Source organism: Triturus cristatus, chromosome 3_2, assembly GCF_964204655.1.
Source record: "Triturus cristatus chromosome 3_2, aTriCri1.1, whole genome shotgun sequence".
NCBI classification, from domain to species: Eukaryota; Metazoa; Chordata; class Amphibia; order Caudata; family Salamandridae; genus Triturus; species Triturus cristatus.
This window is the reverse complement of record NC_140584.1, coordinates 1,161,526,505-1,161,553,940: the sequence shown is the minus strand read 5'-3', so window position 1 is coordinate 1,161,553,940 and position 27,436 is coordinate 1,161,526,505. Positions and strand designations below refer to the sequence as shown.

The 27,436-nt window shown below is 46.0% G+C and overlaps 1 protein-coding gene across 1 annotated transcript in view; it reads right to left on the bottom strand.

Annotated features, from left to right (window-relative positions):
- The window catches only part of LOC146859332 (uncharacterized), a 497,958-nt gene extending 474,842 nt beyond the window's left edge, over window positions 1-23,116 (bottom strand). The window contains exon 1 of the mRNA XM_085650008.1: window positions 22,985-23,116. The gene's annotated coding sequence lies outside the window, so the exon portion shown is untranslated. The remainder of the gene's footprint in view (window positions 1-22,984) is intronic.
- Between the last annotated feature and the right edge of the window lie 4,320 nt (window positions 23,117-27,436).

Sequence of the window (27,436 nt, the reverse complement as noted above, 5' to 3'; positions counted from 1 at the left end):
ACCCTACTTTATATTTCTTTTCATGAAATGCATTCTCACACTACAGTAGTAAATGTAAATTTCAAGTGCAAGGAATAGGCAGAGTGGGGGCCCAGGGGTTACTGGAACCAGAAAAAAAAGCCTCGGTAACCAGTTTACAAAGGTATGTTGACTGTGCACCTCACATAGAGCGTACAGCTGACTGTTGTGGTGCACTGTATCACCCAACAACACTTTTCAGTAATGTACATCACACGCCGACATGTAATTGCGCGCACTGGGTAGAGCTTATATAGCGCATAGCTCAGAAATACCTTATAGATGGATGGCACGCAGCTCCCAAGAGCTTTGTAAGTAGTTTAAAACACACGCAAGCATCGAACAGAACACTCTGGACAGACCTTGCATAGCCCCCGCATAGCGTAGATATGCTTTACTGCTGTCTGCAATGTGGCCCCGAAGGGTACTTTTCAATAGCATGGAACACATGGAATGTAGTATATAAACATAAATAACTTAACATAACATGTAATTGCTGCCCCTATAGTTGTGTAGCTCTATCTATAACTTAATGATGCTGGGCTGGTAAACAGGAGAGAGGGGCAACCCATCTTCACTATTTAGAGGCTCAGAAGTGCATCATTTAATTTATGAGGCAGGCTGCCTGGCCGCAATACTGATGTAGGGTAACTCGTGCTCCCATGCTTCAGCTGTGCACTACAACTACTGCGCTGATGGCCCGAATTCTACGCCACTCTACTCTATGCCACTGCACTTTTGGCCAGAGGTGCATCAGTGAGTGATGTGTCCCAGTACTGGGCTAGAAGAGCTAGCTGCAGATCAGAAATGATTGGGCACATATGCAACTCTTAGTGGATCTCTGTATTGGAATTGCAGAAGGGGGCTGTCCTACAGGCCATGCTCCTGCTGGGAGAGTGGCCAACTAGACGCTGAGCACAAGGGTCATCCCCAGAGTGCAAGTGTCACGGCACATGCACAACGTTTTGACTTTGGTCCTCACAGTGCTGGATTGTGTGCGTGAGTTGACAATATATCAGTGGGCTTCAAGGACAGGTCCTCTTACCACTAAAAAACAGTTTTTAGTGTTTAAAAGTGCTGGGTTTTTCCCCAAATGTTTTATTCCACAAATATTCACTTTGGTCCTATGTATGACATTCAGGACTTCCCAAGTGGACTAGCAGTCTGGAACAGAAAATACACAATTGATAGAAGCCATGGCATGAAAGAGTGGAGTTAGAGGCAGAGGAACTGAGAGTGGTGAAGGGAACCCCTGGGTGCAGAGGGAGTGAAGTGTGAAATCACTTGGATGCTGCAAAGCCGTGGGATCATAGGCTTGTCAAAAGATATTGTGGGACCCGGGTAAAAACAAAACTAGATATAGGGCCCTCTTTCCTTCATTTATGCCAGGCGGCACAGGAATCAAAACAAAGTATTGAAAAAATTTGCTCGACGGAAATAGAATGGGTATTGCTGGTTATTATATATGATCTGATGCCATCTATTGCCAATTCGATGTATGCTGTCTCATCATTAATATGAAAAGAAATGTCAGGCTTGCTTTATAAATCTATAAATCGATGTAGAATCAGGAGAGTGTGGCCCTGCAAAAATGCAGGACCTGGGGCATGGAAGTGTGGGGTCCCTGTGGGTAGGGAGACCATGAATGTTGTGATAGCTGCATGAGGGGGCAGAAGAGTGTGAAATCATAGAAGCATGGGGGAGCTGTGGAGTCTGGGCTCACTGAAGGGGGCAGTACATTTAAGGAGCCTGGTGGGATAGATGGTACAGTTGAGCACTGGGTGCCGTTGGGGCGAAATCCCTGCGGCCAGTGGTGCATAGAATGCTAGATCTCCATGCATAGGGCTGCGAAGCATGTTGGATTCGGTTGTATGACATAATTTCGACAGACAGAAAATCGACCTACAAATATATCGCAACAAAAATATCGATGTCAAGAATATCGACATCCTATCTACAACATTGTAAGTACAAAAATATCGAAAATTAAATATCGATGTCAAAAATATCGTTATTAAAAATATCGTTTTTATTTTACTTTAAAAATATATGTAAAATAAACCAAATTATACTTAGAAATTAAATAAACATAATTAAATATATTGTATAATATTTAAAATGTATAATTAATATATATAATTTAATAAAACTTTAATTAAACATATACATATAATATATAATATATATCCTTACTTAATAATTAATTTTACTAATAATTTCTGTAACGTATAAATTATTAAATGTTTTTAAAAATTACCAATACATCTATACACATAAAATAATAACATTAATAAATATTTAATAATTACATATAGCAAATAATAATCAATATTTTTAATGTGAATAATTTTTATTATTAATGATATATTACAATAGCAAAAATAATACAAAACATATGAAATATCAGACACAATAAAACTACTAGTCCAACTCCAACAAAAACAACAGTAAGGAAAATGTTGGATACCGTAGGGGTAAAAATTACTATTTCAACTCCAAAGAGTGCAACAGTAGGGAAAGCGTTGGATAGCGTAGGGTTAAAATTACTATTCCAACTCCAGAGAGTGCAATAGTAGGGAAAGCGTTGGATAGCGTAAATGTAAAAATTACTATTCCAACTCCAGAGAGTGCAACAGTAGGAAAAGCGCTGGATAGCGTAGGGGTAAAAATTACTATTCCAACTCCAGAGAGTGCAACAGTAGGGAAAGCGTTGGATAGCGTAGGGGTACAAATTACTATTCCCACTCCAGTAAGTGAAACAGTAGGTAAAGCGCTGGATAGCGTAGGGGTAAAAATTACTATTCCAACTCCAAAGAGTGCAACAGTAGGGAAAGCGTTGGATAGCGTAGGGGTAAAAATTACTATTCCAACTCCAAAGAGTGCAACAGTAGGGAAAGCGTTGGATAGCGTAGGGGTAAAAATTACTATTCCAACTCCAGAGAGTGCAACAGTAGGGAAAGCGTTGGATAGCGTAGGGGTACAAATTACTATTCCCTCTCCAGTAAGTGAAACAGTAGGGAAAGCGCTGGATAGCGTAGAGGTAAAAATTACTATTCCAACTCCAAAGAGTGCAACAGTAGGGAAAGCGTTGGATAGCGTAGGGGTAAAAATTACTATTCCAACTCCAGAGAGTGCAACAGTAGGGAAAGTGTTGGATAGCGTAGGGAAAAGAATTACTATTCCAACTCCAGAGAGTGCAATAGTAGGAAAAACGTTGGATAGCGTAGGAGTAAAAATTACTATTCCCACTCCAGGGAGCCCAACAGTAGGGAAAGCGTTGGATAGCACAGGGGTAAAAATTACTATTCCCACTCCAGAGAGTGCAACAGTAGTGAAAACGCTGGATAGCGTAGGGGTACAAATTACTATTCCCACTCCAGTAAGTGAAACAGTAGGAAAAGCGCTGGATAGCGTAGGGGTAAAAATTACTATTCCCACTCCAGTAAGTGAAACAGTAGGGAAAGCGCTGGATAGCGTAGGGGTAAAAATTACTATTCCAACTCCAGAGAGTGCAACAGTAGGAAAAGCGGTGGATAGCGTAGGGGTAAAAATTACTATTCCAACTCCAGAGAGTGCAACAGTAGGGAAAGCGTTGGATAGCGTAGGGGTACAAATTACTATTCCCACTCCAGTAAGTGAAACAGTAGGGAAAGCGCTGGATAGCGTAGGGGTAAAAATTACTATTCCAACTCCAAAGAGTGCAACAGTAAGGAAAGCGTTGGATAGTGTAGGGGTAAAAATTACTATTCCAACTCCAGAGAGTGCAATAGTAGAGAAAGCGTTGGATAGCGTAAGGGTAAAAATTACTATTCCCACTCCAGTAAGTCCAACAGAAGGGAAAGCGTTGGATAGCGTAGGAGTAAAAATTACTATTCCCACTCCAGAGAGTGCAACAGTAGTGAAAACGCTGGATAGCGTAGGGGTACAAATTACTATTCCCACTCCAGTAAGTGAAACAGTAGGGAAAGCGCTGGATAGCGTAGGGTTAAAAATTACTATTCCAACTCCAGAGAGTAAAACAGTTGGGAAAGCACTGGATAGCATAGGGATTCTATAAACATAATAACCAATTAAATAATTAGTTATAAAAAAATAGCATATTAATAATTAATTTACAAAATATGTATTATTAAATACCAATTATTTAAAATAAATATTTATATAAATAACTTTAAATTACATCCCACACTATTCCCCCTTTAACACACAACACACTACACATACAAAATACACAATACATTTAAATATCAGTTTATCTATTATTTACAATTAATAATACGTTCTTTATAATTAATATACTTATTATTTACTAATTTATACATATTAACTACCAAATTACAATTATTCACAAATTAATTATTAATTAACAATACATTAATTAGCAATAACAACAAATACCATGAAATAAGAAATTATTTATATTTACTATATTTAACGTACTAATAACAATTAATTACCAATTAATAATTAATTAACAATTAATTATTATTAATTACAAATAAATAAAAATTATCAGTAATTATTTGAATTTAATTACATCCCACCCTTTTCCCCTATAAACCCACAACCCACTACACATAAAAATTCACATAATTAATTTAATCATCAATTAATCACTTAATAAAATTAAATCACCAATTAATTAGTAATTAAAAATTAATTAATTAACAATACCAATAAATAAATATTAATATTAAACTATTTATAACTTATATAATTAACCAATTAATAAAATTAATTTACAATTAATAATTAATAATTAATTAATTAATCAATTAATATATTTAATTAACAATTAGTAATTAATTAACAATTAATTAATCATAAATACCAATTAAACAATACATATTAATTAATTATTTATAATTAAATTACTTCCCACCCTATTCCCCTATAAACCCACAACCCGCTCTGATACTAAAACGCTAAATTATATTTTAAATAATTATTAATCTCTAAACATTTATTTTTAAATGTATTAAACTACATTACAATAATCTTTAACATACAAATAAAATACATATTAAAATACATTACACTAATAAAATATTGATATTCTTGACATCGAAATTTTTGATTACGATATTACTTACATCTATATTAATGACTTCGATATTATTAACTTCGATAATACTTACCTTGGGGTCGATATTCTGTCCATCGATATTCTTGACTTCGATATTCTTTACCTACGATATTTACAACTCGATGTACTTGTAGGTCGAAATTTAAAACTCGATATTTAGACTGCTCACCATTGGATTCAATGGGATGCTATACTCATGGATAACTTGTCTCCAGTCCTAAGCATTCATTTACTCCATTAGTGGATTCTGGGAATTGCAGTCATAAAGACAGTGAGTTTTCAAAGGAAAGCTTACACTGGAAAAGAGGTATTCTCGTGACATTGGGTCACATAACAGAACCTGGAGGATGAGCAGTGGCGTTTGGGATCCCCGGGGTAGAGGAGCAATCAGTGGAGAGGAGGACACTGGAGTCGGGGGGAGGAACGGGTGAGTAGATTACAAAGTGAGTGTATGATCCCTGCAAGGTGGATCTAGGGGGGGTGGAAATGATTTCCGTGGGTGTTGGGGGGTAGAGAGTGCGGGTGGAGAGTGTGGGATACCACGGGTGGGATTACTGTGAAGAGCAGTTCAGTGTGGGGTGCCCTGAGTGAGGGAACGCCTAGAGACTGAGAATCTGTAGGGGTGGGGGCCTTGGTGTGAATGATGCTGTGGTGCCCTGTGGTGCTGTGGGAACGCCCTCCCTCGCCATGAATGACATGATATGATTGGATCCCTTCCCACACTTAATTAACCTGGGTCCATCCCCGTCTCCTGAGACAAGAATATTATTTGGGGGCTCCTCTTCCTTTTTTGAGACCATCAGGTACACGCTGGTTTCTGTGGTAGCGAGTTAATGGCTGATTGCAGTAGCATTAATGTAGCCCCAGCCATGCTCCCAGCTTGTCCCCAAACCACCACTGCCTTCAACTGAGACATGCCACAAAATGACACACTGCTCTAGATTTTGGTCATTGAGAAGTGCTCCAGAAAAGGGGGGGCCAATCGGCCCCCACGCAGGCATGGCGGGGCCCGGCCCCTCCCATATCCCGTCCCCTTCGTGGTGGCTGGTCCCGCCCCCTTGCCCCGGAAGTAGTTGTGTGCTTCCGGGCCGGGGGGGGCGGGGCCGCAACCACGAAGGGGTTAAGAGCCTGGGGAGCGCGGGAAGCGGCCTCTTTGTGCCCGCGCTCCCCGGGCTCGCTCCTCGCCCTACCGTGGGGGCGCATGTGCATCTCGAACGTGAGAGCGTAGCTGTAAAGGATCTGACACCGGTTAGCGACCTTGCCGTCCGACTTAATTATTAGAGTGCTTAATTTTCAGGATGTTTAGATTCGGTTAGGAAACACGCTGTACTAGATATTTGTTAAGGTTAGCCCATCTTACAATGTCAAAAATGGATGTAATCTAATGTTCTGAAATGTGCATTCTATAATTGTCAAAAATGTTTATTTTATAAAAAAATTTATTTTATTTTCATATTTTAATAAATACGGCCAGGGGTCCCGTGACCCCTGCCTTCCAAAGACCCATGTGTTGACTTGCTGAATTAAGTAATGCAATTTGTGTAGTAAGGAGGGGGGTGGCCGGTAGTCCCAGACCATGCGATTTAAACAGATATAGGTAGTTAAGCAAACGGAGAGGACGTAATTGCAAAGCGTTAGCATGGGAAAGCCGGGGTTACGACCAATTCTTCTTAGAATCACATTCAAATACCTCTAAAGCGACCACTTCTCCTCCCCTGAAAACCCCAACTAACATTACTATTGGGTCCAATCCTGAAATTCCATTAAGCAGAAACACAAAGACAAGTTTCCTTTTGCAGTGGTACTTTTAAAAACATGCTCCTGTTTGGTCAAGTTATTTTCCCAACGCTTCGGTATGCGGCCTGTTAAAGAATGTGTAAGTTTGAAGGCCATGGAAAGCAAACCAAAGGTAAAGGCATTCCATCCAGGATCACAACGTGCCAAAGTGGGTAAGCTGGGCTTGCACCCCAGGGTTCCCTGATGTGCAGGGTGGTATTGAACTACTGGCCTGCACCACCTCCCAAGGATGTTCCAAAATGCACCTCCCTAAAACTACAGAAGGTTGAAACGCATGTATTTTACACTACAGCATACATTTTGACACTTTCTATATAAAGAACAGTTATTTACAGAGAGATCACACCGGTCACGCTATCGGGTTAAAATTGTGATACGTTGAAGGGCCAAACAAAGCACAGGTAAATTAACACCCAGTTCAGCTTTCCCCGGACTCCAAAAACCAATCCATCGCTCTACACTGACAGTTCACATTACACAGGCAGGCTTTGGGGGGTCAGCAATGTATCGACTGGTCCACGGGCACATTAGACTAGCTGCTAGATAGCCAGCAATGTAAACACGATAACACACAGCTCATGAAATACTGTGGCCATGTTTGTGCTTAACATCCATGTGAGACACAAGGGCATAAAACAATCACTGAAGTGCACCCAGATCTGTGCTCAAGAACACACGTGTCAGCCACTCCCCTGCGTTGTCCCTGCCAACTCCCCAGACTCGGATGCTCACGATGGGCTGCGAGTGAAGAAGGCTTTGGTCTATGGGCTCCACCAGGTTGAGGCTTGAGCATGTCATTCTCCAAATAATTAATAAATTAAGGCCGCACCAGTCCGTCCTGGGTCCTGGTTGGGTTGAGAATGACCAACCCAACCATAGTATGCTCCACCCTAAGGGTGAAGACCGCGCAGATGCGGCCGCGCATGCGCACCATTACATTTATGATGAGGCGGCTGTGCTTGCAACTACGGTGAGCGTAACCTAAGTTACGCAACTCCCAGCATCCAAGAAGGATCGGATGTGTGGAGTGCTGAGTGGTTGTTGGCTGCGCAGCTGCGGAGGGGCCCCCTGATGCATGTGTGGCCAGAAAAAGGAGAATCATTCAATCATCTTTGAATTTCCAAACAAATGATTTTATTCAAATTAAACTCAAAACAACAATTTTGAAGAGTCATGGCGTGTCTTCTCTGGACAATCTGTAAGTAACAGCCTGCAAGACAAAATTCAAGATAAGAAGGTGTGTAATGCGCTCCTCAAAGGACAGAGAGAGAAAGAGAGAAAGAGAGAGAGAAAGAGAAGGAGAGTGAGAAAGAGAGAGAGAGAAAAAGAGAAAGAGAGAGAAAGTGAAAGGAAGATAGGGAGAGGGAGAGAGAGTGCCGACACTGTGGAGCCAGGCCTCACTGCTCACCTGCTGCAACCGGTGTGTCTCCAACCACAGCAGTCCACCAGGTCCCTTATCTGAAACAGAGTCCAGATTCATGAATGGCAGAGTTCATATAATTGAACACGCCATCATTGCTTGCCAGCCCCTGCGCACACAAGCTGCTGCACCCCAGCCCCTCCCGCCGCCCAGCAGAGATTGCCTGCCCCTGCGCACCCAGGCCTCACTGCTCCCCTTCCACCACCGGCGTGTCTCCAAGAGGGACCACCACGTGCCGGTGCAAGCTCCATTCCCGTGACCCGCGACCTTGGCAGCCTCCACATCATGCAGCCCAGCACCACGGGCCACCAAGTCACACACGTGATTCTGGGTCTTGATTTTGCAATGGCAGAGATCATATCAGTGCACACGGAATCATCACAGGTTGCACACCCACTCAGCTCTTTAGGCGCCACTAACTCTGTGAACCGTAAGGCAACGCCACGTGGCGGTAGGCCCGCACTGCCGCTGGCTCAGGCCTACACTGCGGTCCAGCAGGGCTCACACAAATCCTTGCCAGGACGGCGCATCATCGCAGGCTGCACACCCGCTCAGCACTTAAGGTGCCCCTACCTCAGTGCACCAAAAGACACCGTCCCGTGGCGGTAGGCCCGTGCCTGCCGCAGTGTATCCGGTGCCACCAAGTCTGTGCAACGCAAGTCATGGACCCTCTATGATTGAGTATCGTGGTGGGGACGCCATCATGTCACCTCCAGCATTGGGGAATGTGATGTGGTAGTGCCCTAGGCCCTCATGCATAAATAATAACCACACTGATACACCCAGATAGAGAGTGGTAATGGCATTGAGCATGTGTGCCCGGCCCTTTTTATTGGCAGGGTCACATGTCCTGTGGCGCGTGTGCTGGATGGGTGTGGTGTGAATGTAAACCAGCCGTGAGGGAGTTGCTGTGGCATGCTGACAAGTAGACCTGTGATCAGCAGATCACTACAGGGAAGACCTGGGACATGTAGCGTTGTCCCCCCCCCCCCTGTAAGCGTAAGCGGAGTGGGCTGGCCTGGCGTATGCCAGTCCAGCGTACGGGTGTGAACAATGACCCCGGGGATCTGGGCATGGTTCCGTACTGGGCTGGACAAGGAAGTAACTAATGCGTGTGTCTCTGTTGTAGTATCGGCGCCACCTGGACCGCAATCGGTAATGTTGCACCATGTGACTCAAGTCCCACAACATGAGCAACATGGACGTGAGGGGGAATCACTGACCCTACTTCCACACTTGAATGATCATAGACATGATACATCTGTGTGAAAATGAATGTTTAATGCACATTCAGTTGAGTGTTGTGGCTGGAGCAGTACAGTGCCATGCACACCCCACTTTACATTGTTGGCCAGTGGAGGGCCAGCCAGAGTCCTACAGGGAATGACAAGTTAATCTGAAGAGGAATAGTGCAGTCTGCAGTCTAATTACTGTGTCATTGGTGACCAAACAGCATATGGCAGTCCATGTCGAGGTCCAAGGTGAGTGTCGCAGAGTGCATCGGGGGGCAGTGGAAGGTGATGATGCAGAGGGCAGAACAAAGCAGAAACAGGCCATATGGTGGAGATGAATGCTACTGCGTCCTTCTTACCACTAAGGCAGAATCATCCGCATCTTCGTCCCCTGCTGTTTCATGGGCCTCACACGTGGCTGGTGGTGTTCTGTCTCCAGAACTGTGTGGCAGTGACACCTCAGGGGCCGGAGGTGGAATGTCCGTCTCTCTGTGTGGCACTGACACTTCAGGGGGCGGAGATGTGGATGGAGTGGTGGCAGCAGCATTCCTCCGCGCCAGCCCTTGTGGCAGCAATGTCATGAGGAGGGTCTTGAGGGCATTGAGGAACCCAGCTACCTCTCGCTGGTGTGCAGCCGTGGCAGCCGCTCGTTCCACCTGCGTCCGCTCCATGTTCTCCATGATCCTCGGCAAGTGTCCCAACTCCCGGGTGACATCGCTAGAGCCACTCTGACTATACAGTTGTTCTTGTCTCAGAGTCAGGACTCCAGCGATGTCAGCCATGGATCATTGTAGAGCATGGAGCGGACAGTGGGTGTCCGTTAGGGACTGTCAGTTGTCCCTGATGGAACTCAGACACCGACGTATGGCATCTAGTTTGGCTGCCATGCGGTTGAACCCCACCCGTACCTGTTCAGCTGTCTTCTCCTGGCACCCCAACACGGCGTTGGAAGGCCATGTGTTGTTCGTGGGGGTCCTGGGAGGCAGCCGTGGTGGTGGGTGCTGCCTGCTGTGTGGTCTGTGCAGGGGGTGGGGTCTCATCGATGCAGCTGGGCTGCCCTGCTCCTGGAGGTGTGTTGACGTAGCTGTCAATGAACTCTTGGAGGGCGTCGGTGTCAAAGGTGTGGTGGTCCTCTTCGTCATCAGAGAAGAGAGGTTCGGTCTGCTCTGCAGGAGGTGTTGGTTTTCCCTCTGCAATGTGAAGGGGAGATGTAGTTTAACATTGTGTTCACATGTATGTTGACGGATTGTACATGTTTACATACAGACTGTATGACATGATACATTGCGACTGTTTGGGAGGAGCTGCCTATTTGATGCGGGACAGTGGCCATTTCAATGACATCACGGATGTGTGTTTGTACTTGTACATTATCTCATATTTCCCTGCTATGCCAAATGTGATTGGCCAGTTTCAACACACAAGCGGCACCAGTTGTGTCCTCTGTTCTGTTGTGGACGTGTTGCAGTTTGTACCACATCGTTGTCAATGATGATGTGCTCTGCATGTTATGTGTGTGTTTGCTGCATTTTGGGAGAGTCGCCCCTGCAGCTCTGATTTTGCTGCCCTTGCCCCATATCCCTTTTCAAGCAGTGTGCCTTTGACTTCTGTGCTTATACAGTGCTGAGATGTTGCATACATGGGTACATTGGTCTCTTAGTGGTAGTTGGGCGTCTGGGGCATGGTTTGTCTGCAGAAGTGTTGTTGACGTCAGGGGTTGTTTGTGCACGTGGATGTGTCAGAGTGTGACCTGCTCTTTTACGGATGTGGATCCACACTCAGCCACCTTAGTGTCGTGGCGTGCAACATTTCATGATGTATTGACTGCAGCAATGCTATTTGTCATGCAGTGTCACTTGCATTGTCAGTGTTGCTTACAGACTCGCCGCCTTGCTGGGTTTGACACATGTGCATGGGTTGGTTGTGAGATTGGTGGTGTGTGGGAAGGGCCCCCTCTGGGCACATAGTCGACGGGGGCCTACTTGCTGTTTCTAGGTGTGCTGCAGTGTGCTAAGGGGATCAGAGACATGCTCCTGAGTCCTTGTGGGTATGCACTGTGCTATACTTAATTGTGCATGTGTGCCATTGTGCCCATCTCCCCACGTCCCCCAGGCCCTGGTCGTTACTCACCCTGTTCTTGTTGTGTCAGGTCATGTTGAGCAGTGTCTGGTCCCCCAACTCCTGCCACCGTCTCCCCACTAATGACTGTGGACACCATTTCCTCCATGTCATCCAGCTCCTCCTGTGGCGCTGGGCTCCCACCTCCAGTCTGCATTGCTGCCTTCCGGTTGTTGGCGAGTTTCAGCTTTGTTTTGTGCTTGACATCATTCCAGCGCCTCTTGACCTCTTCCATTGTCCTCTTCAGCACTCCGACTGCATTCACCTTATCCACCATGGTCTGCCATATTCCATTTTTTGTTGCCAATGACACAGTGGAGGTGACGAACAGTAGTTGATGGTGTTCTACCACCTCCGTTATCAGGATCCTGTTTTCCTGCGGACTGAACCGCGTCTTCCTCTTTTTCTTGTCCTTGCCCTTCCCTGACCCCGAGGTCCCGGCCTGGGCCTCCGGGGGGCTTGTGGGGTTCTGGTCATCCTCTGTTCCTGCTCCGGCTACTTCCATTGTGCTTCGCAGTTATTTTGCTTTTGTTTGTATTTTTTTCTCTACTTTATAGTGATTTTTCCCGCCTGACGCAGCTTATCACTGATTATTTTATCGTGGTTGGGCCCAGCGCAATTTTATTCACGCTGGGGTTTAGATTTTTATCGCTGTCCTGGCGACTTTATTGCGGACATTTGACGCGTTATCCGGAAGACTATTGCATGTTACCGCCGTGTTGTGAATAGGACGTTAACACAGTTATTTTCCTGCGATAGACGGTGATATGGAACATTGCGTTAACCGATTTTGGCGATGATTATCGCACGTTCTTGAGAATATCCCCCTTTGTTGTGTTTTCACTCCTTCTCAGAGCCCCTGCATTTACTGCCCCCCCCCCCCCCGAAATTTGGCTCTAGTTGCGCCTCTGTGCAAATATGACTCATCTACACAACCTTCTGATTAAGTTATAATTTCGCCGGTCCCTAGCCAAATGCACCCACACAGTACCTTTGAGGAGTGCTCGCTTGTCGAGCTCAGCTCTTTGCTGTGAAACCGATCACCTCAGAAGGATTCGTATTTCAAAACCCAGCATGGCCCATAAGAGGGTGAGAGATCTCATTACCACAACTTTCCCTGAAATCACATTCCTGTCTCAGTCCCGCACAATGACTTTCCTGTTCTGTCAGATCTTAGGTGCCGGTGCGTGGGAGTTAGCCATGACGTCATCACTCTGAGGGAGAGGCATTATTGTGGCGAGGATGCTCTGTCGCTCACTTTCCCACAGGGCTTCCATTATTGTCACTGGCTGACATTAGAGGATCAGAGCTTCACAGGCCAAGGAGGAGGGGGTGGACCACAGAGGGATGGAGAGATGGGATTAAAGCCACGGAGGAGGGGATGGACCACAGAGGTATGGAGAGGGTGGGAATAAAGCCATGGAGGAGGGGTGGACCACTGAGGGATGGAGAGGGTGGGAATAAAGCCATGGAGGAGGGGTGGACCACTGAGGGATGGAGAGAGTGGGAATAAAGCCATGGAGGAGGGGTGGACCACTGAGGGATGGAGAGAGTGGGAATAAAGCCACGGAGGAGGGGGTGGACCACTGAGGTTTGAAGAGAGGGTGAATAAAGTCATAGAGGAGGGGGTGGACCACCGTGGGTTGGAGAGAGTGAGAATGATGCCATGGAGTAAGAGGTGGACAACTTAGGGTTGGAGAGAGTGGGAATAAAGCCACAGCGGAGGGTGTGGACCACAGAGGTATGGAGAGGATGGGAATAAAGCCACGGAGGAGAGGGTGGACCACAGAGGGATGGAGAGGATGGGAATAAAGACATGGAGGAGGGGGTGGACCACAGAGAGATGAAGGAAGTATGAATAAAGCCACAGAGGAGGGTGTGGATCACTGAAGGATGGAGGGAGTGGTAATAAAGCCATGGAGGAAGGGGTGGACCACAGAGGGATGAAGGGAGTGGGAATAAAGCCACGGAATAGGGAATGGCCCACAGAGGGATGGCGAGATGGGATAAAGCCTTGAAGAAGGTGGTGGACCTCAGAAAGATGGAGAAAGTGGGAATAAAGCCTTGGAAGAGGGTTTGGACCATTGAAGGATGGAGAGAGTAGGAATAAAGCCATGGAGGAGGGGGTGGCCCACAGCGGGATGGAGAGAGTGGGAATAAAGACACGGAGAAGGGGGTGGACCACTAAGGGTTTGAGAGAGTGTGAATAAAGCCATGGAGGAGGGGATGGCCCACAGAAGGATGGAGGGAATGGGAATAAAGCTATGGAGGAGGGGGTGGACCATGGTGGACTGGAGAGAGATGGGTTTAATGCCATAGAGGAGGGGGTGGACCACCGAGGAATGGAGAGAGTGGGAAAAAAGCCACAAAGGAGGGTTGGCCCACAGAGGGACAGAGAGTGAAAATAGAGCAATGGAGAGGGGGTGGCCCACAGAGGGATGTAGGGAGTGGGAATAGAGCTATGGAAGAAGGGGTTCACCATGGTGGGATGGAGAGAGTTGGAATAAAGAGACAGAGACGGGGGTGGCCCACAGAGGGATGGAGAGGGTGGGTATAAAGCCATGGAGGAGGGGGTGGCCACAGAGGGATGGAGAGGGTGGGAATAAAGCCATGGAGGAGGGGTGGCCACAGAGGGATGGAGGAAGTGGGAATAAAGCTATGGAGGCAGGGGTGGATTACAGTGGGATGGAGAAAGTGGTAATAAAGTCACGTAGGAGGGGTTAGACCACTGAGGGATGGAGAGAATGGTAAAAGTCACGGAGGAGGGGGTAGCACACAGAGGGGTGGAGAGAAGGGATTAAAGCCATGGAGGAGGGGGTGCACCACAGAGGGACGGGGGGAGTGGGAAGAGATGTGATGCCTGGCATGGGATGAGAGGAACAGTGTAATCCTTTGGTCCTGAACTCTGAGTAGAGGATTTACAAACACATAGCTGGTACCACTAGGTCCAGAGTGAGCAGGGATGTGGAGATGAGTGAAATGACGAGGGACTGAGAAGTGACATAAATTGTGAGGCAGAGCATTACTGATGACTTCTTGACACAAATAGGAAGAGAAGGGAAAGAGGGACGAATATACAAGAGTCCGACTGTTGGAAAAAAACAAGCGTTGCCCATACTAATGGCAGATTGATTCACAGACTTGATGAATCCACCAAGTAGTTCTGTTTCTGGTGGGATCTTTCTCACTCTGCTTCTCTCCTATGAACACAGCTTCGCCACAGGAAGCTTGAGGATGAACACAGGCTCAGGAAGGAAGACAGAGTTCCCATTGTCCTGGTGAATGCCCCCCAGCCTTAGGGTGCTTAGAGAAGGCAGAAATAAGTTGACACACCGGATAAACACAATGGGGCCTTTTAACAAACTGCATTTTGTAGTATGTTTAATAGTACTACAAAACGTACTGCAAAATGCTATTCACAAACCTACATGCGGAGTTAACTTCTCTGCCTCTCCTATCTTTTCCTGTGCGGAGAGCTCTGCAATGAGTGAGTGGCTCCACACACATTAGTATACGTTTGAATAATAAATGTGGGAGGGACGGGGCAGTGGCTGAAACTACACAATACTTACTACTGAAAGGGAGGGAAATAGGGAGGAGCAAAGAGAAGTTAAGGGAGCTTAGAGAAGGGTTTAGGGAGCCCATCCACAAAAATTAAGCCCACTGCTATTCCCAAACTGCACTTTTGAAGTTTCTACAGCCAACAAGCTCAGAGCTGAAATCTTTCACCACACATGTCCAATTACTGGTAATGCAACTCACTCCTATTAACCCTTTCGCTGCGGCGGGAATTCCGCCGCAGCGCTGGGGGGGGGGTTTGGGGGCAGCGCGGTGGCGCGGTGCTCATGACGGAACCACTCCGTCATGAGCCGTGGTTGAGCTGTGCTCATGACGGAGTGGTTCCGTCATGACTCCGCCCACTGCGCTAATCGCCCGCACAGGCGGGGAATTAGCGCCGCGTGGGCGGCGCGGCCGCCAACGGCCGCAGCATGACGGAACCACTCCGTCATGAGCACACGGCGACCGTGGCTCATGACGGAGTGGTTCCGTCATGAGTGGGGAAGGGGTTAAAATCAATGGAGTTAGGAACTTTAAATAAAAACTCATAGAAAATAATGCTAAATTAAATTCTATTATTTTAAATAGTTACAAATATGCATAATATAATTTAAGGTATAAAAACATTTATAAAATAGGACATCTTTTTTTATCTAATTATAAAATAATGTAATAACTTTTTCAATGTAAAATTATTGTAACAAAACATTTTATTAAATATAATTCAATTACTTTTAATGACTTCTATACATCATTTTCAATACTCAATTGAAAATTTATATTTTCATTAAAGCTTAAAAATAATTTTGCTGAAATGTAATATGTTTACATTAATTTAAGATGTATTTCAAAATGTAGTTCTTAGTGCTGTAGCATTGTGTTTTCTTAGTTATACATTCAAAAATATCTAAAATTAATTTTCATTGATGTTTAACATTTAAATATTTTGCCAACGTTTCCAACTTTAAGAAGATTTTTTACTTTTCCCGAGATTTTACCATAGGGAGAAGTAGCAGTTAGTGCGGAGACATCTGTATGGTCTCATCTGGCCTATAAAGCACCATATCTTGCCACCTTTACTATTGTTGCATCTGAGAGTGAAATAAAATTAGTATGGAGCCAGAATATTGTGGTTTACTGTCCGACAAAAAGATAGGGTCGTAAATGTTGTTTGCAAAAATATTGCCTAATAGAAAATCCACACCCAACAAAGCGATGTGTTTGTAAATTATATTGAGGCCACAATATTTACACCAGATGATATTTTTGTTATCAATATTTAACCTTGTTCTGGGCGAAATGTACATTTCACCGGAGCAATGCAGGTAATTTCAGGAATTTTGCATTATGCTCGTTATGTGAAATTCCTGCAAATATTCCATTATGCCACTTTACAGAAATTTGTACTAAAAATGTACAGCAAGCACAACATTTGTGGTAAAGATTTATCGCTAGCACACAAGAATAACAGAACGCCAGTGGCTGTTGTTTTCAGTGCTTTTGTTAAATTGGTTCTCATGGCAAAAACTGATGCAAAGGTGCACTTCATGCTAAAATATAGTGTGAAATGACGGATTAACATTTGAAGTAATTATGGGCAATTTTGACGAAGTTTAACGTAAAAATGCAGAAGCATATTATGCAAATTTCACACACGCCTAATTAAGACATACACCCAGAACATTGTACCCTGCAAACCTTGGAGCAACTTTAGGTGTTTATGTCCTGATATTTTTAAGTTAGAAATAAGAACCTGGGAGTTGCGTCACGGTAGTACTAGCTCAGTGACAACTGGGTGTATTACTTTTGCCCATTGAATATCATGTGTAGTGTTAGACCTGGCTTCCTGGGCACCAGAGCACTCCGGGGTAACTGCGCTCCAATTGCATCAACTGGAGTGTTCCCCACTGGTGTCCTGGGGCCGCAGTACTAGTGGATCCAAAACTGGGTAACCAAGTACTCCTCTCCAGCACTTGACTCTCTCAGGGTAGCGAGACAGAGCAGTCCAAGGCTTACTCAAGGAGGTGAGGTGGGGTAAGACATTCAGAATACAGTGCACACCGTACCACCAGCTGATAAACTCAATGTCCAGTCAGTGCTTTACTTTTTATAAAAGAGAAGTACTTTGATACACACAAGATAATTATACTACACATAAGGATAAACAGTGAAAACCAGATGTCTCTACAACCCTCTGGGACAGAGTTCTGCCCCCAAACAGTATTATAGTGCCTAGACGCCAAGCACTATAAAAACACAGTTAACATGAAAACACACAATAAGCATTGCATATTACAGACCATGTTACACAGAGCTGCTCTCATTCACTAGAGCCTTGATACCAATCTTTGGATTGAAAGGATATAGTTTCCGCATATGATGTGAAGTCAAATGTTCTTGATCAGCCCCATAACCCCCACCCAAAGCAACAGAAGTGCCCTCCTGTCGTGAGTGACGACACCGCTCTAGTGGTGTCAGGGATCTGACCACAGGTGCCTGATGTCTTGGCACAGTTTACTGGAGTCCCACTAGTCCAGAAGCCACTGGCAAGCTGTAGGGGGGTAGTGGCTGGACAGAGTGCCAGTTCACCCTGATACCCCCAGAGATCACAAAAAGAAAGGTGGGGGCCTATTTCACTGGCCTCTATCCCAGCTACTGCTTGTACAGGCTCCCACAGCGCAGGGGAGGAGCTTAGAGGGGATTTGATCTCACCTTCAAGGACTAGAATCAAGCTTCCCCTCTCTGGCTCCCTTGATGTGCTGCAAGCTTCCTTCCACACCAGCTTCCTTGATGTGCCGCAAGCTTCCTTTTCACCCCAACTCCCTTGATGTGCTGTAAGCTTCCTTTCCACACCTTGGGCAGCTGTCTGTAACTTCCTTGTTCAAAAGTGCACGCTCCACATGTCTCACAGAAACAGCTGGTCTCCTCCCATGCTGCTGATGCCCTGGATTCTCCTTGAACTCTTGGCAGCAGACTCCATCCGTCATAGAGAAAACTGCCTTTAGTTGCAGAGGCAGTGAGCAGTGTCTTATCTCCTACCTGGCTATCTTCAGACGGACCTGGTGTGGTCGCCTCTTCAGTCATAGACCAGTCTTGAACAACAGCTGACCACTCAGGCCAGACTTTTATCACCTCTGATTGATAGGCTCATCCGATCAGAGGGTCTGCTACTTTTGCATCCTGAATACACCTCCAATCACAAACCATTCATGGCATGTGCAATGCATGGCTAAAAGCATGCACAATTACCCTCCATGTTTCCTGGTACTAGCCTGTGCAAATCTCTAAAGAGGAATTTTAGTTAACTCCAGACCAGGAGGCACTGGCCAGTGGGGAAGGGTCCTCTTAGCAGAGATAGTGCAGCTAAACCCAGATAAGAGCTGAGTGTCTACCCCAGCCCACCAGGCCTTTCCAAGGAAATGGGGAGGGGCACAGGGGGAGCTGGGATTTCCAGCAGAACAGTATGCATTCCTCACACTGGCTCAGCTCACCATTCTTCCCCAGTACACCCACAGGCTCTCAAACACACGTCAGGTAGACAAAGGCAACAGGACCACAGGCATGGCAGACTGCACAGACTTGGTCAGAAGGGTGCCTAGGGACTCGCCCCTCCTGAATGTAGATTTATTGTTGCCACAACTGTCAGTCTACCACAGCCTTAATAGAGAGGGCAGTAGCCACTCTCTAAAAAATAGGTGTGCACTAGGCATGCCCCCTCGACCTCAGAGCCAAGCTCTAGGGTCTCAATCCATGTAAACAGGGAGACCCTCAGTGGACATGTATGATTGTCATGCTCACTGAGGTAGGGATATAGAAAGCATACAGTAGCTTTTAAGTGAATTGCCTGGAGATGAACAAGACGGAAGTCCTCATCCTGGGATCATCGCCCTCCGCCTGGGACGACTCCTGGTGGCCCCCTGCCCTGGGCACCACCCCCAAGCCAAAGGACCACGCACGTAACCTGGGCTTCATCCTGGACTCCTCCCTCTCGATGACCAGACAAGTCAACACCTTCTCATAACCATGCTTCAACACCCTGCACATGCTCCGAAAGATTTTCCAATGGATCCCCACCGAAACCAGGAAGACGGTTGCCCAGGCACTCGTCACCAGCCGACTGGACTACGGAAACACCCTCTACGCCGGAACAACAGCCAAACTTTAGAAAAGACTCCAACGCATCCAGAACGCCTCCGCACGACTCGTCCTGGACATCCCCCGACACAGCCACATCACCGGCCACCTGAGAGACCTGCACTGGCTCCCCGTCAGGAAGAGGATCACGTACAGACTCCTCACCCACGCACACAAGGCTCTCCACGACTTGGGCCCCAAGTACCTCAACAGCCACCTGACCTTCTACACGCCCACCCGCCAGCTACGGTCGACCAGCCTCGCCCTCGCCGCCGTCCCACGCATCCGCAGAACCACCGCCGGAGGAAGATCCTTCTCCTACCTGGCAGCCAAGACATGGAACTCCCTCCCCATCCACCTTCGGCTAACCCAGGACCACCTCTCCTTCAGGAAGCAACTCAAGACCTGGCTTTTCGAGCAGTAACGGACCCCTCTCCCCCAGTGCCTTGAGACCCTTCCGGGTGAGTAGCGCTCTATACAAATGTCATGATTGATTGATTGATTGAGATTAGCATAAGGCAGGGGAAGCACTCTCTCTAGAGACATGCAGGAGACTTCCCGTCCCAACATGTAGCATTTATCTGTGCCCTGGGACTAAGGTGCTTTTCATTTTCAAGTAAAAACACTAAAAGAGCAATAATTTGTTAATTGGTGTCACATGTTTGAGCTTTGAATTTCTTCTGCACTTCACCTCCCTGAATAAGCCTTTGACTTCTTTGCTTTGCTACCTTGAGCGTCAGGTTTGGAATGGAAGTACTCGGTGTTCAGTTTTGGGTCAAACAGTGACATAGGCCCCATGGCTGTGGTAGTATCCCCCTGGTTGAGTGGCGAACAATAATGGAGCATGCTCTGCAGCCTCTCCACTGCAGACCTGTTACCTGAGCATCACATGTGGCACAGAGAATGTCCTACATCACCATTAAGCCAATGAGAAGCCAGGATTTCAACGCTCCTTCAAGAATGATCGCCATGACACATAAACACAGATGCTGGAGGCGGGCCTGCAAATAAAGTGGGATGAACAAGAGAGGTCTTACACTAGCATTAAGCCAATGAGAAGCCAGGATTTCAGCACTCTGCCATGAATGATTGCCACACAGAGGGTGGAGGCGGGCCTGCATATAAAGTGGGACAGACAAGGGAGGTCTTACACTAGTGTTGAGCTATTGAGAAGTCGGGGTTCAGCACTCTGCTATGAATGATCACCATGGCACAGATGCTGGAGGCATGCATGCAAACACAGTGGGCTGGACAAGGGAGGTCTTACACTAGCATTAAGCCAATGAGAAGCCAGGGTTTTAGCAGTCTGCCAAGAATGATCGCCATGACACAGATGCTAGTGGCGTGTATGCATATAAACTAGGCTGGACGGTAGAGGTCTTACTACAAAATTAAGCCAATGAGAATCCAGGAAAAACACTAGAATTGCACCCCATGAAGAGATTCACAATCAAGCTTTAGGGAGGAGAGGAACGCAGAGCACCACCCCTCTGAGGCATCTGTATATGGATAGGGAAGGTTCATGGTAGAGAGGAGAGCCACAAGCTGCATGGAGGGCCGGGCTGCCGCCTTCTCTTCCGCAGGAAGTGATGTTCCTATCAGGAAAGCGACTGAGAAGAAGTACCTGTGGGAGATCAAGACTGGGCCCAGGAACCAGGACTAAAAAGGAAACCTCTCAAACCAACACCAAAAACTTAAACCCAAGATTAAACAAACCTATAAATTCTCTAGTATATGAAAGGACACGTGAGCAACTCGGGTCTGCTGCGGCGTCTGCTTTCAAACAATGACCATGTGTAACACTTCCAATGTCACTGATTAAAGAGGTGCATCATCACCATCCCTTCTGCCTTCTCCACACCAATATGTCCCTGGGGGAGGTGGGAGGCAGGCGGCGGGCAGAAGAGAGAGAGAGAGGGAGAGAGCAGAGAGAGAGGGAGATGGAGAGAGTAGAGAGAGAGAGAGAGAGACAGAAAGAGAGAGAGAGATAGAGAGAGAGAGATAGAGAGAGAGAGATGTTCCTGTCTTGGCACTTGACTCAACATCTCATGCTTCTGAGCAAATTCCACACCCTCACATTATGTACAGTGCTCCATTGATTCATAGCTAGATTTGTGCTATATATATATATATATATATATATCATTAAAATCCTGCCACTTCTTGACGTGAAAGCAGGCACCGGCAACATGATATCCAAACAAAAAAATATATTTAGGCAGACAATGGCATCAGATGGAATGACGCATTTCGGTGGACACAACCACCTTGTTCACACAGTGTGGCCGCCATTGTCAGGCCCTTAAATGCCACTTTTTACCACTAAGCAGGAAATAGACACGGAAAACATACTGTGCTTGCGCAGCTGGACATAACGAAACCCAAATACAAGCATACAATAAACATAAAATATATACCATAAATGGAGCTGCTCTTGTCGGGGTATTAACAAAATTAAAATACAATTGCACTAAAAAACCATGTGAATATGAAATAATGCGAGAAGCAAAATGCTAAGTCAGGCAGAGCGTTACAAATCATCGCTGGATACCCACTGCGTGGTCGGTCCATAATACACTCTGACTTGCGCATTTTAACAAAAGTATGTATATACATATATATATATATATATATATATATATATATATATATATATATATATATATATATATAAACATACACACATATACATGCAGATATACATGTGAGGAAGGGATAGAGAAAGAGATGTGGACGGGAAGCGTAAGAGAGACAATGCGATTTAATAAGTGAGAGAAGGGTGTTACGAAGGGCCATAGGGGTAAAAGAGAGACGAGTGAGAAAAATAGTGGACAAAGGCGTGAGAGAGTAAAGTGGACTTGACAAAGAATGAAGGTTAACAAAGGTAAAAGAGAGATGGAAATGAAGAACAAATGAGGGATATACCTAAAGAAGACTTGAGAGGGGACCTGAGTGAACTCTCCATATTTTCATAGAAAGGCGTGTTCGAGGTGAACGAACAATGTGGAATGATGACGGTGGATATAAAATGAACCACATTTCAACAGCTGATTTTTAGATCCTATATATCCAGTGCTATCCGTGGCGTGACCATCGCCCTACGCAGAACATGGCCTGAGACATAACCAGATCTCCGCTGCCATTGATTCCTCTGCGGACTCGGCTCCCTGAATCCAGTAGAGTCAGGGAACATGGACCGCGGTCATAGTCATGTGGAGAGGACGGTCATGGAATAGCACAGACTATCACAGACCTTAACGTTGATATCCTGTAAGCAACTAGGGTCAGTGTTACCCCAATCCAGTGAGACAGATTGGGGTACATTGTCACTCAGTCATGCTCACTGATGTCCACTGGCACTCTGTGGCACTCCTGGGTACTCACTGGTACTTTATTGTGTTCAAGGATATTCAACAGTATTTAGTGGTATTTAATTATATAAAGCAGTACTGAATAACAAACAGGAGTATTAAATGGAAAACAGCTGAGAATACTTGAATGTGGTTGTAAGTCCAAAGGAAAAGGCTTTGTCTTGGAAATAACTCCTATTTTCCTGCGTGGATAATGGTTTTCCTCGGTACCCAGACATGGAGAAGAGGAGTTTAGGAGACATCAACTTACGGTTGTGTGGACAGGAGTTGGAGCCACCGGATCTGACAGCAGTGACACACTTGGTCCCCTCTCTGCACTGAACCTGTAGGTGAAGCCCAGGACACTGGTGCGTCTTGCTTGTTGGCTGTGTGTTTTCTGTGTGGCGCTGCACCCAGACACAGTTGTGACCTCAAGTGTCCTTCCCAGGGGTGTGAGGTGGTGTGTTATAAGTAGCCTCGCTTGCAGCCTGTTCTTTTTATAGGCTCACTGAGATGCCAGCAGGTTCTGGTGCCACTGAGTCACAGAGCTGGTGGTTTGGCTTCAGGCACTGGCCTTTTACAGGAAGTCTGGGATTTTCCCACTGCTATCCCTGCTGACACCTTCAGAACAAGCCTCATTTCCTGTGATGCTCACAGAAACAATGGCTAATTAGTTCTACATTAACCTTCAGACATTACAATACACATAGAAACTGCTAGCTGGGTTAAACCTGTGCAGTGTTTGATGTGTGCTGGGGGTCGCAGGTGGGGGCACCTGCACTCATTTTAGTGGAACTGGATGTAGATTTCGTCATCGGACTTTGACCCATACCAAGAGAAAGAAAGAAATGGAGAGAGAAGGAGAAAGACACATTTACAGTGACAAAGGGAAGAGGCAGATATGAAAAAGAACCTCCAAGAACAGGATAAAGGCACAGGAAGTGCAGGGTGATGGAATAAAAAGGTGTGAAGTGAGCCTAGACTAGACGGGCTTACTACCCAGCAACCACGGCATTTGGCAACAATGGCGTTGACCTTGAAAAAAAACTAAAGAAACCTTTGGGGCCCTGCCTTACTTTTGATTTATTTACCAATAATTCACCAGATGTGCCAAGGTACAGACAATACTATCAGTATGAAGACAAGACCAGGGTTGGATTGGGATCAAAAATAGGCTCGGGCACCGCAAAAATAGTGACCCACATTTAGGATTGCAAAACACTGCTTCAGTGTTTTAGATTTTATGAAAAGAATGGGGGAGTACTCTAAAAAATTCATGTTTTCTTAGCTTCACTGAGATAAAAAAAAATATTCAAATGTTGCCCGGCTCTTCGTGCACGGATTCGTTCGCAATGGTGAACCACACTTAAAAACAAGCATTGGCATAGCCAATAGGTCTCGCTTTTGGGACCTTCTAAGTATTTAGTTATACAGCACAATATCCTTGGTGCAACCACATCAAATGTTGCGTGGCTAAACTCTTATAAGGTCCCAAAGGCGAGACCGATTGGCTATGCCAATGCTTGGTTTGGTTGTGTGTGTGGTTGTGTGTGGTTGTGTGTGTGTGTGTGGTTGTGTGTGTGTATGTGGTTGTGTGTGTGTGTGGTTGTGTGTGTGTATGTGGTTGTGTGTGTGTGGTGGTGTGTGTGTGGTTGTGTGTGTGTGTGGTTGTGGCGGGATCTGTAACAGCACAGACACAGCCCAAATCGGCCTCCACGCTGCCCAAAAAAAGCAGACCACAGCTGCAACTCAGATACCGGCCCCATCTCCTGAGTGCCTGCCTTGCCAACCCGACCCTAGACAAGGCAGTTCCTTATAGTGGAATACACACATGTATGCATGCGCACCCTCACATGTCCACGTACACACACACACCCTTCACACATTTTCCACTCTTCTATCTAAACAGAGTGGGCATCAATTTCAAATTCCCTGGCCCTGTGCCCTGTATTTATGTATTTTAGAAAGTGTAAGAAGATGTCTGTGATGCTGAATCAGCTGTTAGTGTTGTGAAGTGTAGGGCTGGTGTTTGGAACTTGCCACCACTCAGCCATTCCAAGATGAAAGATAGTGTATGCAATATAAACGTAAAAAGGTTAAATTTTTTTTTTTTTTAAAAAGGTAAAAATATCAATTAGGCTGAATTTGAGTGTGTGTCTTCTATGTATGTAAAGGTATCCCTTTCTAAGTCAGTGGTTGCTAAAACAGTATTTTTAAGGTTATCTATCATGGTGGCAGAGGATTCTCCACTGAAGCACCTGCATCTGGGAACAGATACTTAAGTGCAGAAAACTGTCTATTGCAATAGCCATCAATGTCTGTCAATGAGGGTGGAATTTCTGATACTATGGGCTGCATTTACGAGGCCCCTAGCATCACTTTTGCGCCGCGGAAGTGCGTCAGTTATTTGACGCTGCGGTGGCTCAATGTGCCGCAGCATATTAACAAGGCCACCAAAGATACTTTGCGTTGCTTTTCATGGCCTTGTAAATATGTACCCCTTACACGCAGAACAGCTAAAGCAATCCCAGATTTACGAAGAATGGTAAACCTGAGACTGCGTCAGATTCTAACACCACCTCAGGGGTAGCGCTAGGGATATAAAAATATCCTTATTTCTCCTCGTTTTTCCGCTTTCTGTGTGTGCTGCAGAACGCAGCACACATGGAAAGCTGCAGCACACATAGAACAAAGAAAACACCTTTCGTGATTGTTTTTGTGCTGGAAGGTGTCTCTTCCTGCACAAAAACAATCACCCCTACAACACAGACAGCCTTGCAGCATAGGGTGCCTGCGATGGCGCACGCCAGCCCATTGTGCACCAGCGCAGGGGTAAAGGCCAGGAATGCGCCGTATCTGTGCTGGGTCTGGTGGCTCAGTGGACTAAAGCTGCCACTGCAGGGGCCTGTGTTCGACCTCATGGTCACAGGTTCAAATCCCAGCAGGTCCACTTAGCCTTTCATCCATCTGAGGTCAATAAAATGAGTACCGTTGGGTAACAATAAATATCTGTTATTCAGCGCCAAGACACCTACGGGTAATCGTGCGCTTTACAAATACACCTGTTATGTTATGTATCTCATAGATATGGTGCATTCCTGCAATTTTCTTTCGACACAGAGCACTGCAGCAAGATTTCTTGTGGTGCTGCCCTGTGCCAAAACCTTGTAAATGAGGCCATATATGTGGGCACTGGAATTTTCCCTTAAATTTTAAGCACACTGTCAATGTTTATTTACAAGAACCTTGCACTGCTGGCGCATCACTTTTAATGTGGGAAAAAGTGACGTACCGTGGCGCAAGGGGCTTGTAAATAAGCCCCATAGCACTTTCTTATGACATGCTAGGGAATTCATAGCAGCATTTTAGGGACTCTATAGTTGCAGTTCCCTAAAAGTCTGCCCCCATTTCCTTGTCGGTCTCTCACAACATGAAATCCACTGTACGATGGCGGTGCACCGGTCACCCCAAACACGGTCATCCAACACCACATTTGATGGAGTGAACGCCATCCGTTGCCGGAGACGAAGGCGGAGTCTGCGGTGTGTCTCCGGGGTGCCAAGTCCGCCAACCAGGGTACACTTAGGAGAGTGGTCACTTTGACAGAGGTCGAAAGTGTAATCCGCAGGTTGTTAGTAAATCCTGCTTTACCGCTTCTACAAAATCTGGCTTTTAAAGTGTTGCACAAACAGGTGAGGACCACGGAAAATGCTGCACTGGAAGGAATAAACAGCTCTGACACTTCCTCAGGGCATCTAATGGTGTAGCCCCCTTGCTGCAAAACACCCCAAAAATCTGTTTTTCTTTAGATATGTCGAGCATTCGAGCAGGCAAGAGGTTCCTTGTCCTATATATAGTGCTGGAAATCGTCATGCAGTTAATGTGAATCACACTTGGAAAACATTTCCAATAAAATGATACATCATTTCATGAGTAAAAATAGGAGATGTGATGTTTGGATCAGAAGAGGTAGGGTAAGAGGCCACATGGTGCAGAGAAGATGCTGCGTGGCTGAGAAAATAGTAGAAAATAAGGGAAGAAAGTATGGTTCAAGCCCTGCGACTCGGGGTTAAAGGGGGCTGCTGCATTGGTTTGAGCCGATAGCCTCGGATGAGGTCTGTCACATGACACAAGAGCCTTCTCTCACACCTGGGAGCTAACCATAGCAGTGGGGCAGGAGTGTGGTGTGTGCATAGCAGCCAATCAACCTGCAACACCGGGAAACATAAAGAACTGAGACAGCCAGATCAAGTGAGGTAAAAATGAGCACTGGAACAGGGCTAGCCACACATGGAAAACAGTTAACTTTTATGAAGGGAATATTTTAAAAATATAAAACATTTGAATAGAGCAAAATGCGCCAAATATAGTCCACAGTTACTGTTGGATTCAAGAATGGCTTGAAAGATATTTTTTCAAATTCCAATCAGAAGGCTTGAGTGCGCCTTCCCAGTCATCACTGAGGTGGGGTTGAACTCACAGCAAGCCAGCGCCAAGACTCGTAGGCCCAGGAGGTGGACCTGGATCTGCGGCCTGACCATCTCAAGCAGCCCCTTCCAAAGGGTGGAATCACGTGGACAAAGGTGGCACCTGCTGCTGGCTGCCTCAAAGTGACTGGATGGAGGAGAAGAGGCTGGACAAGGCTCCATCGACCCTGGGTTCAGGTGGCTCCAGTGCTTGCCGTGAAGGTGAATCAATGGGTACTTTTTCGGCTCGTTGCAGG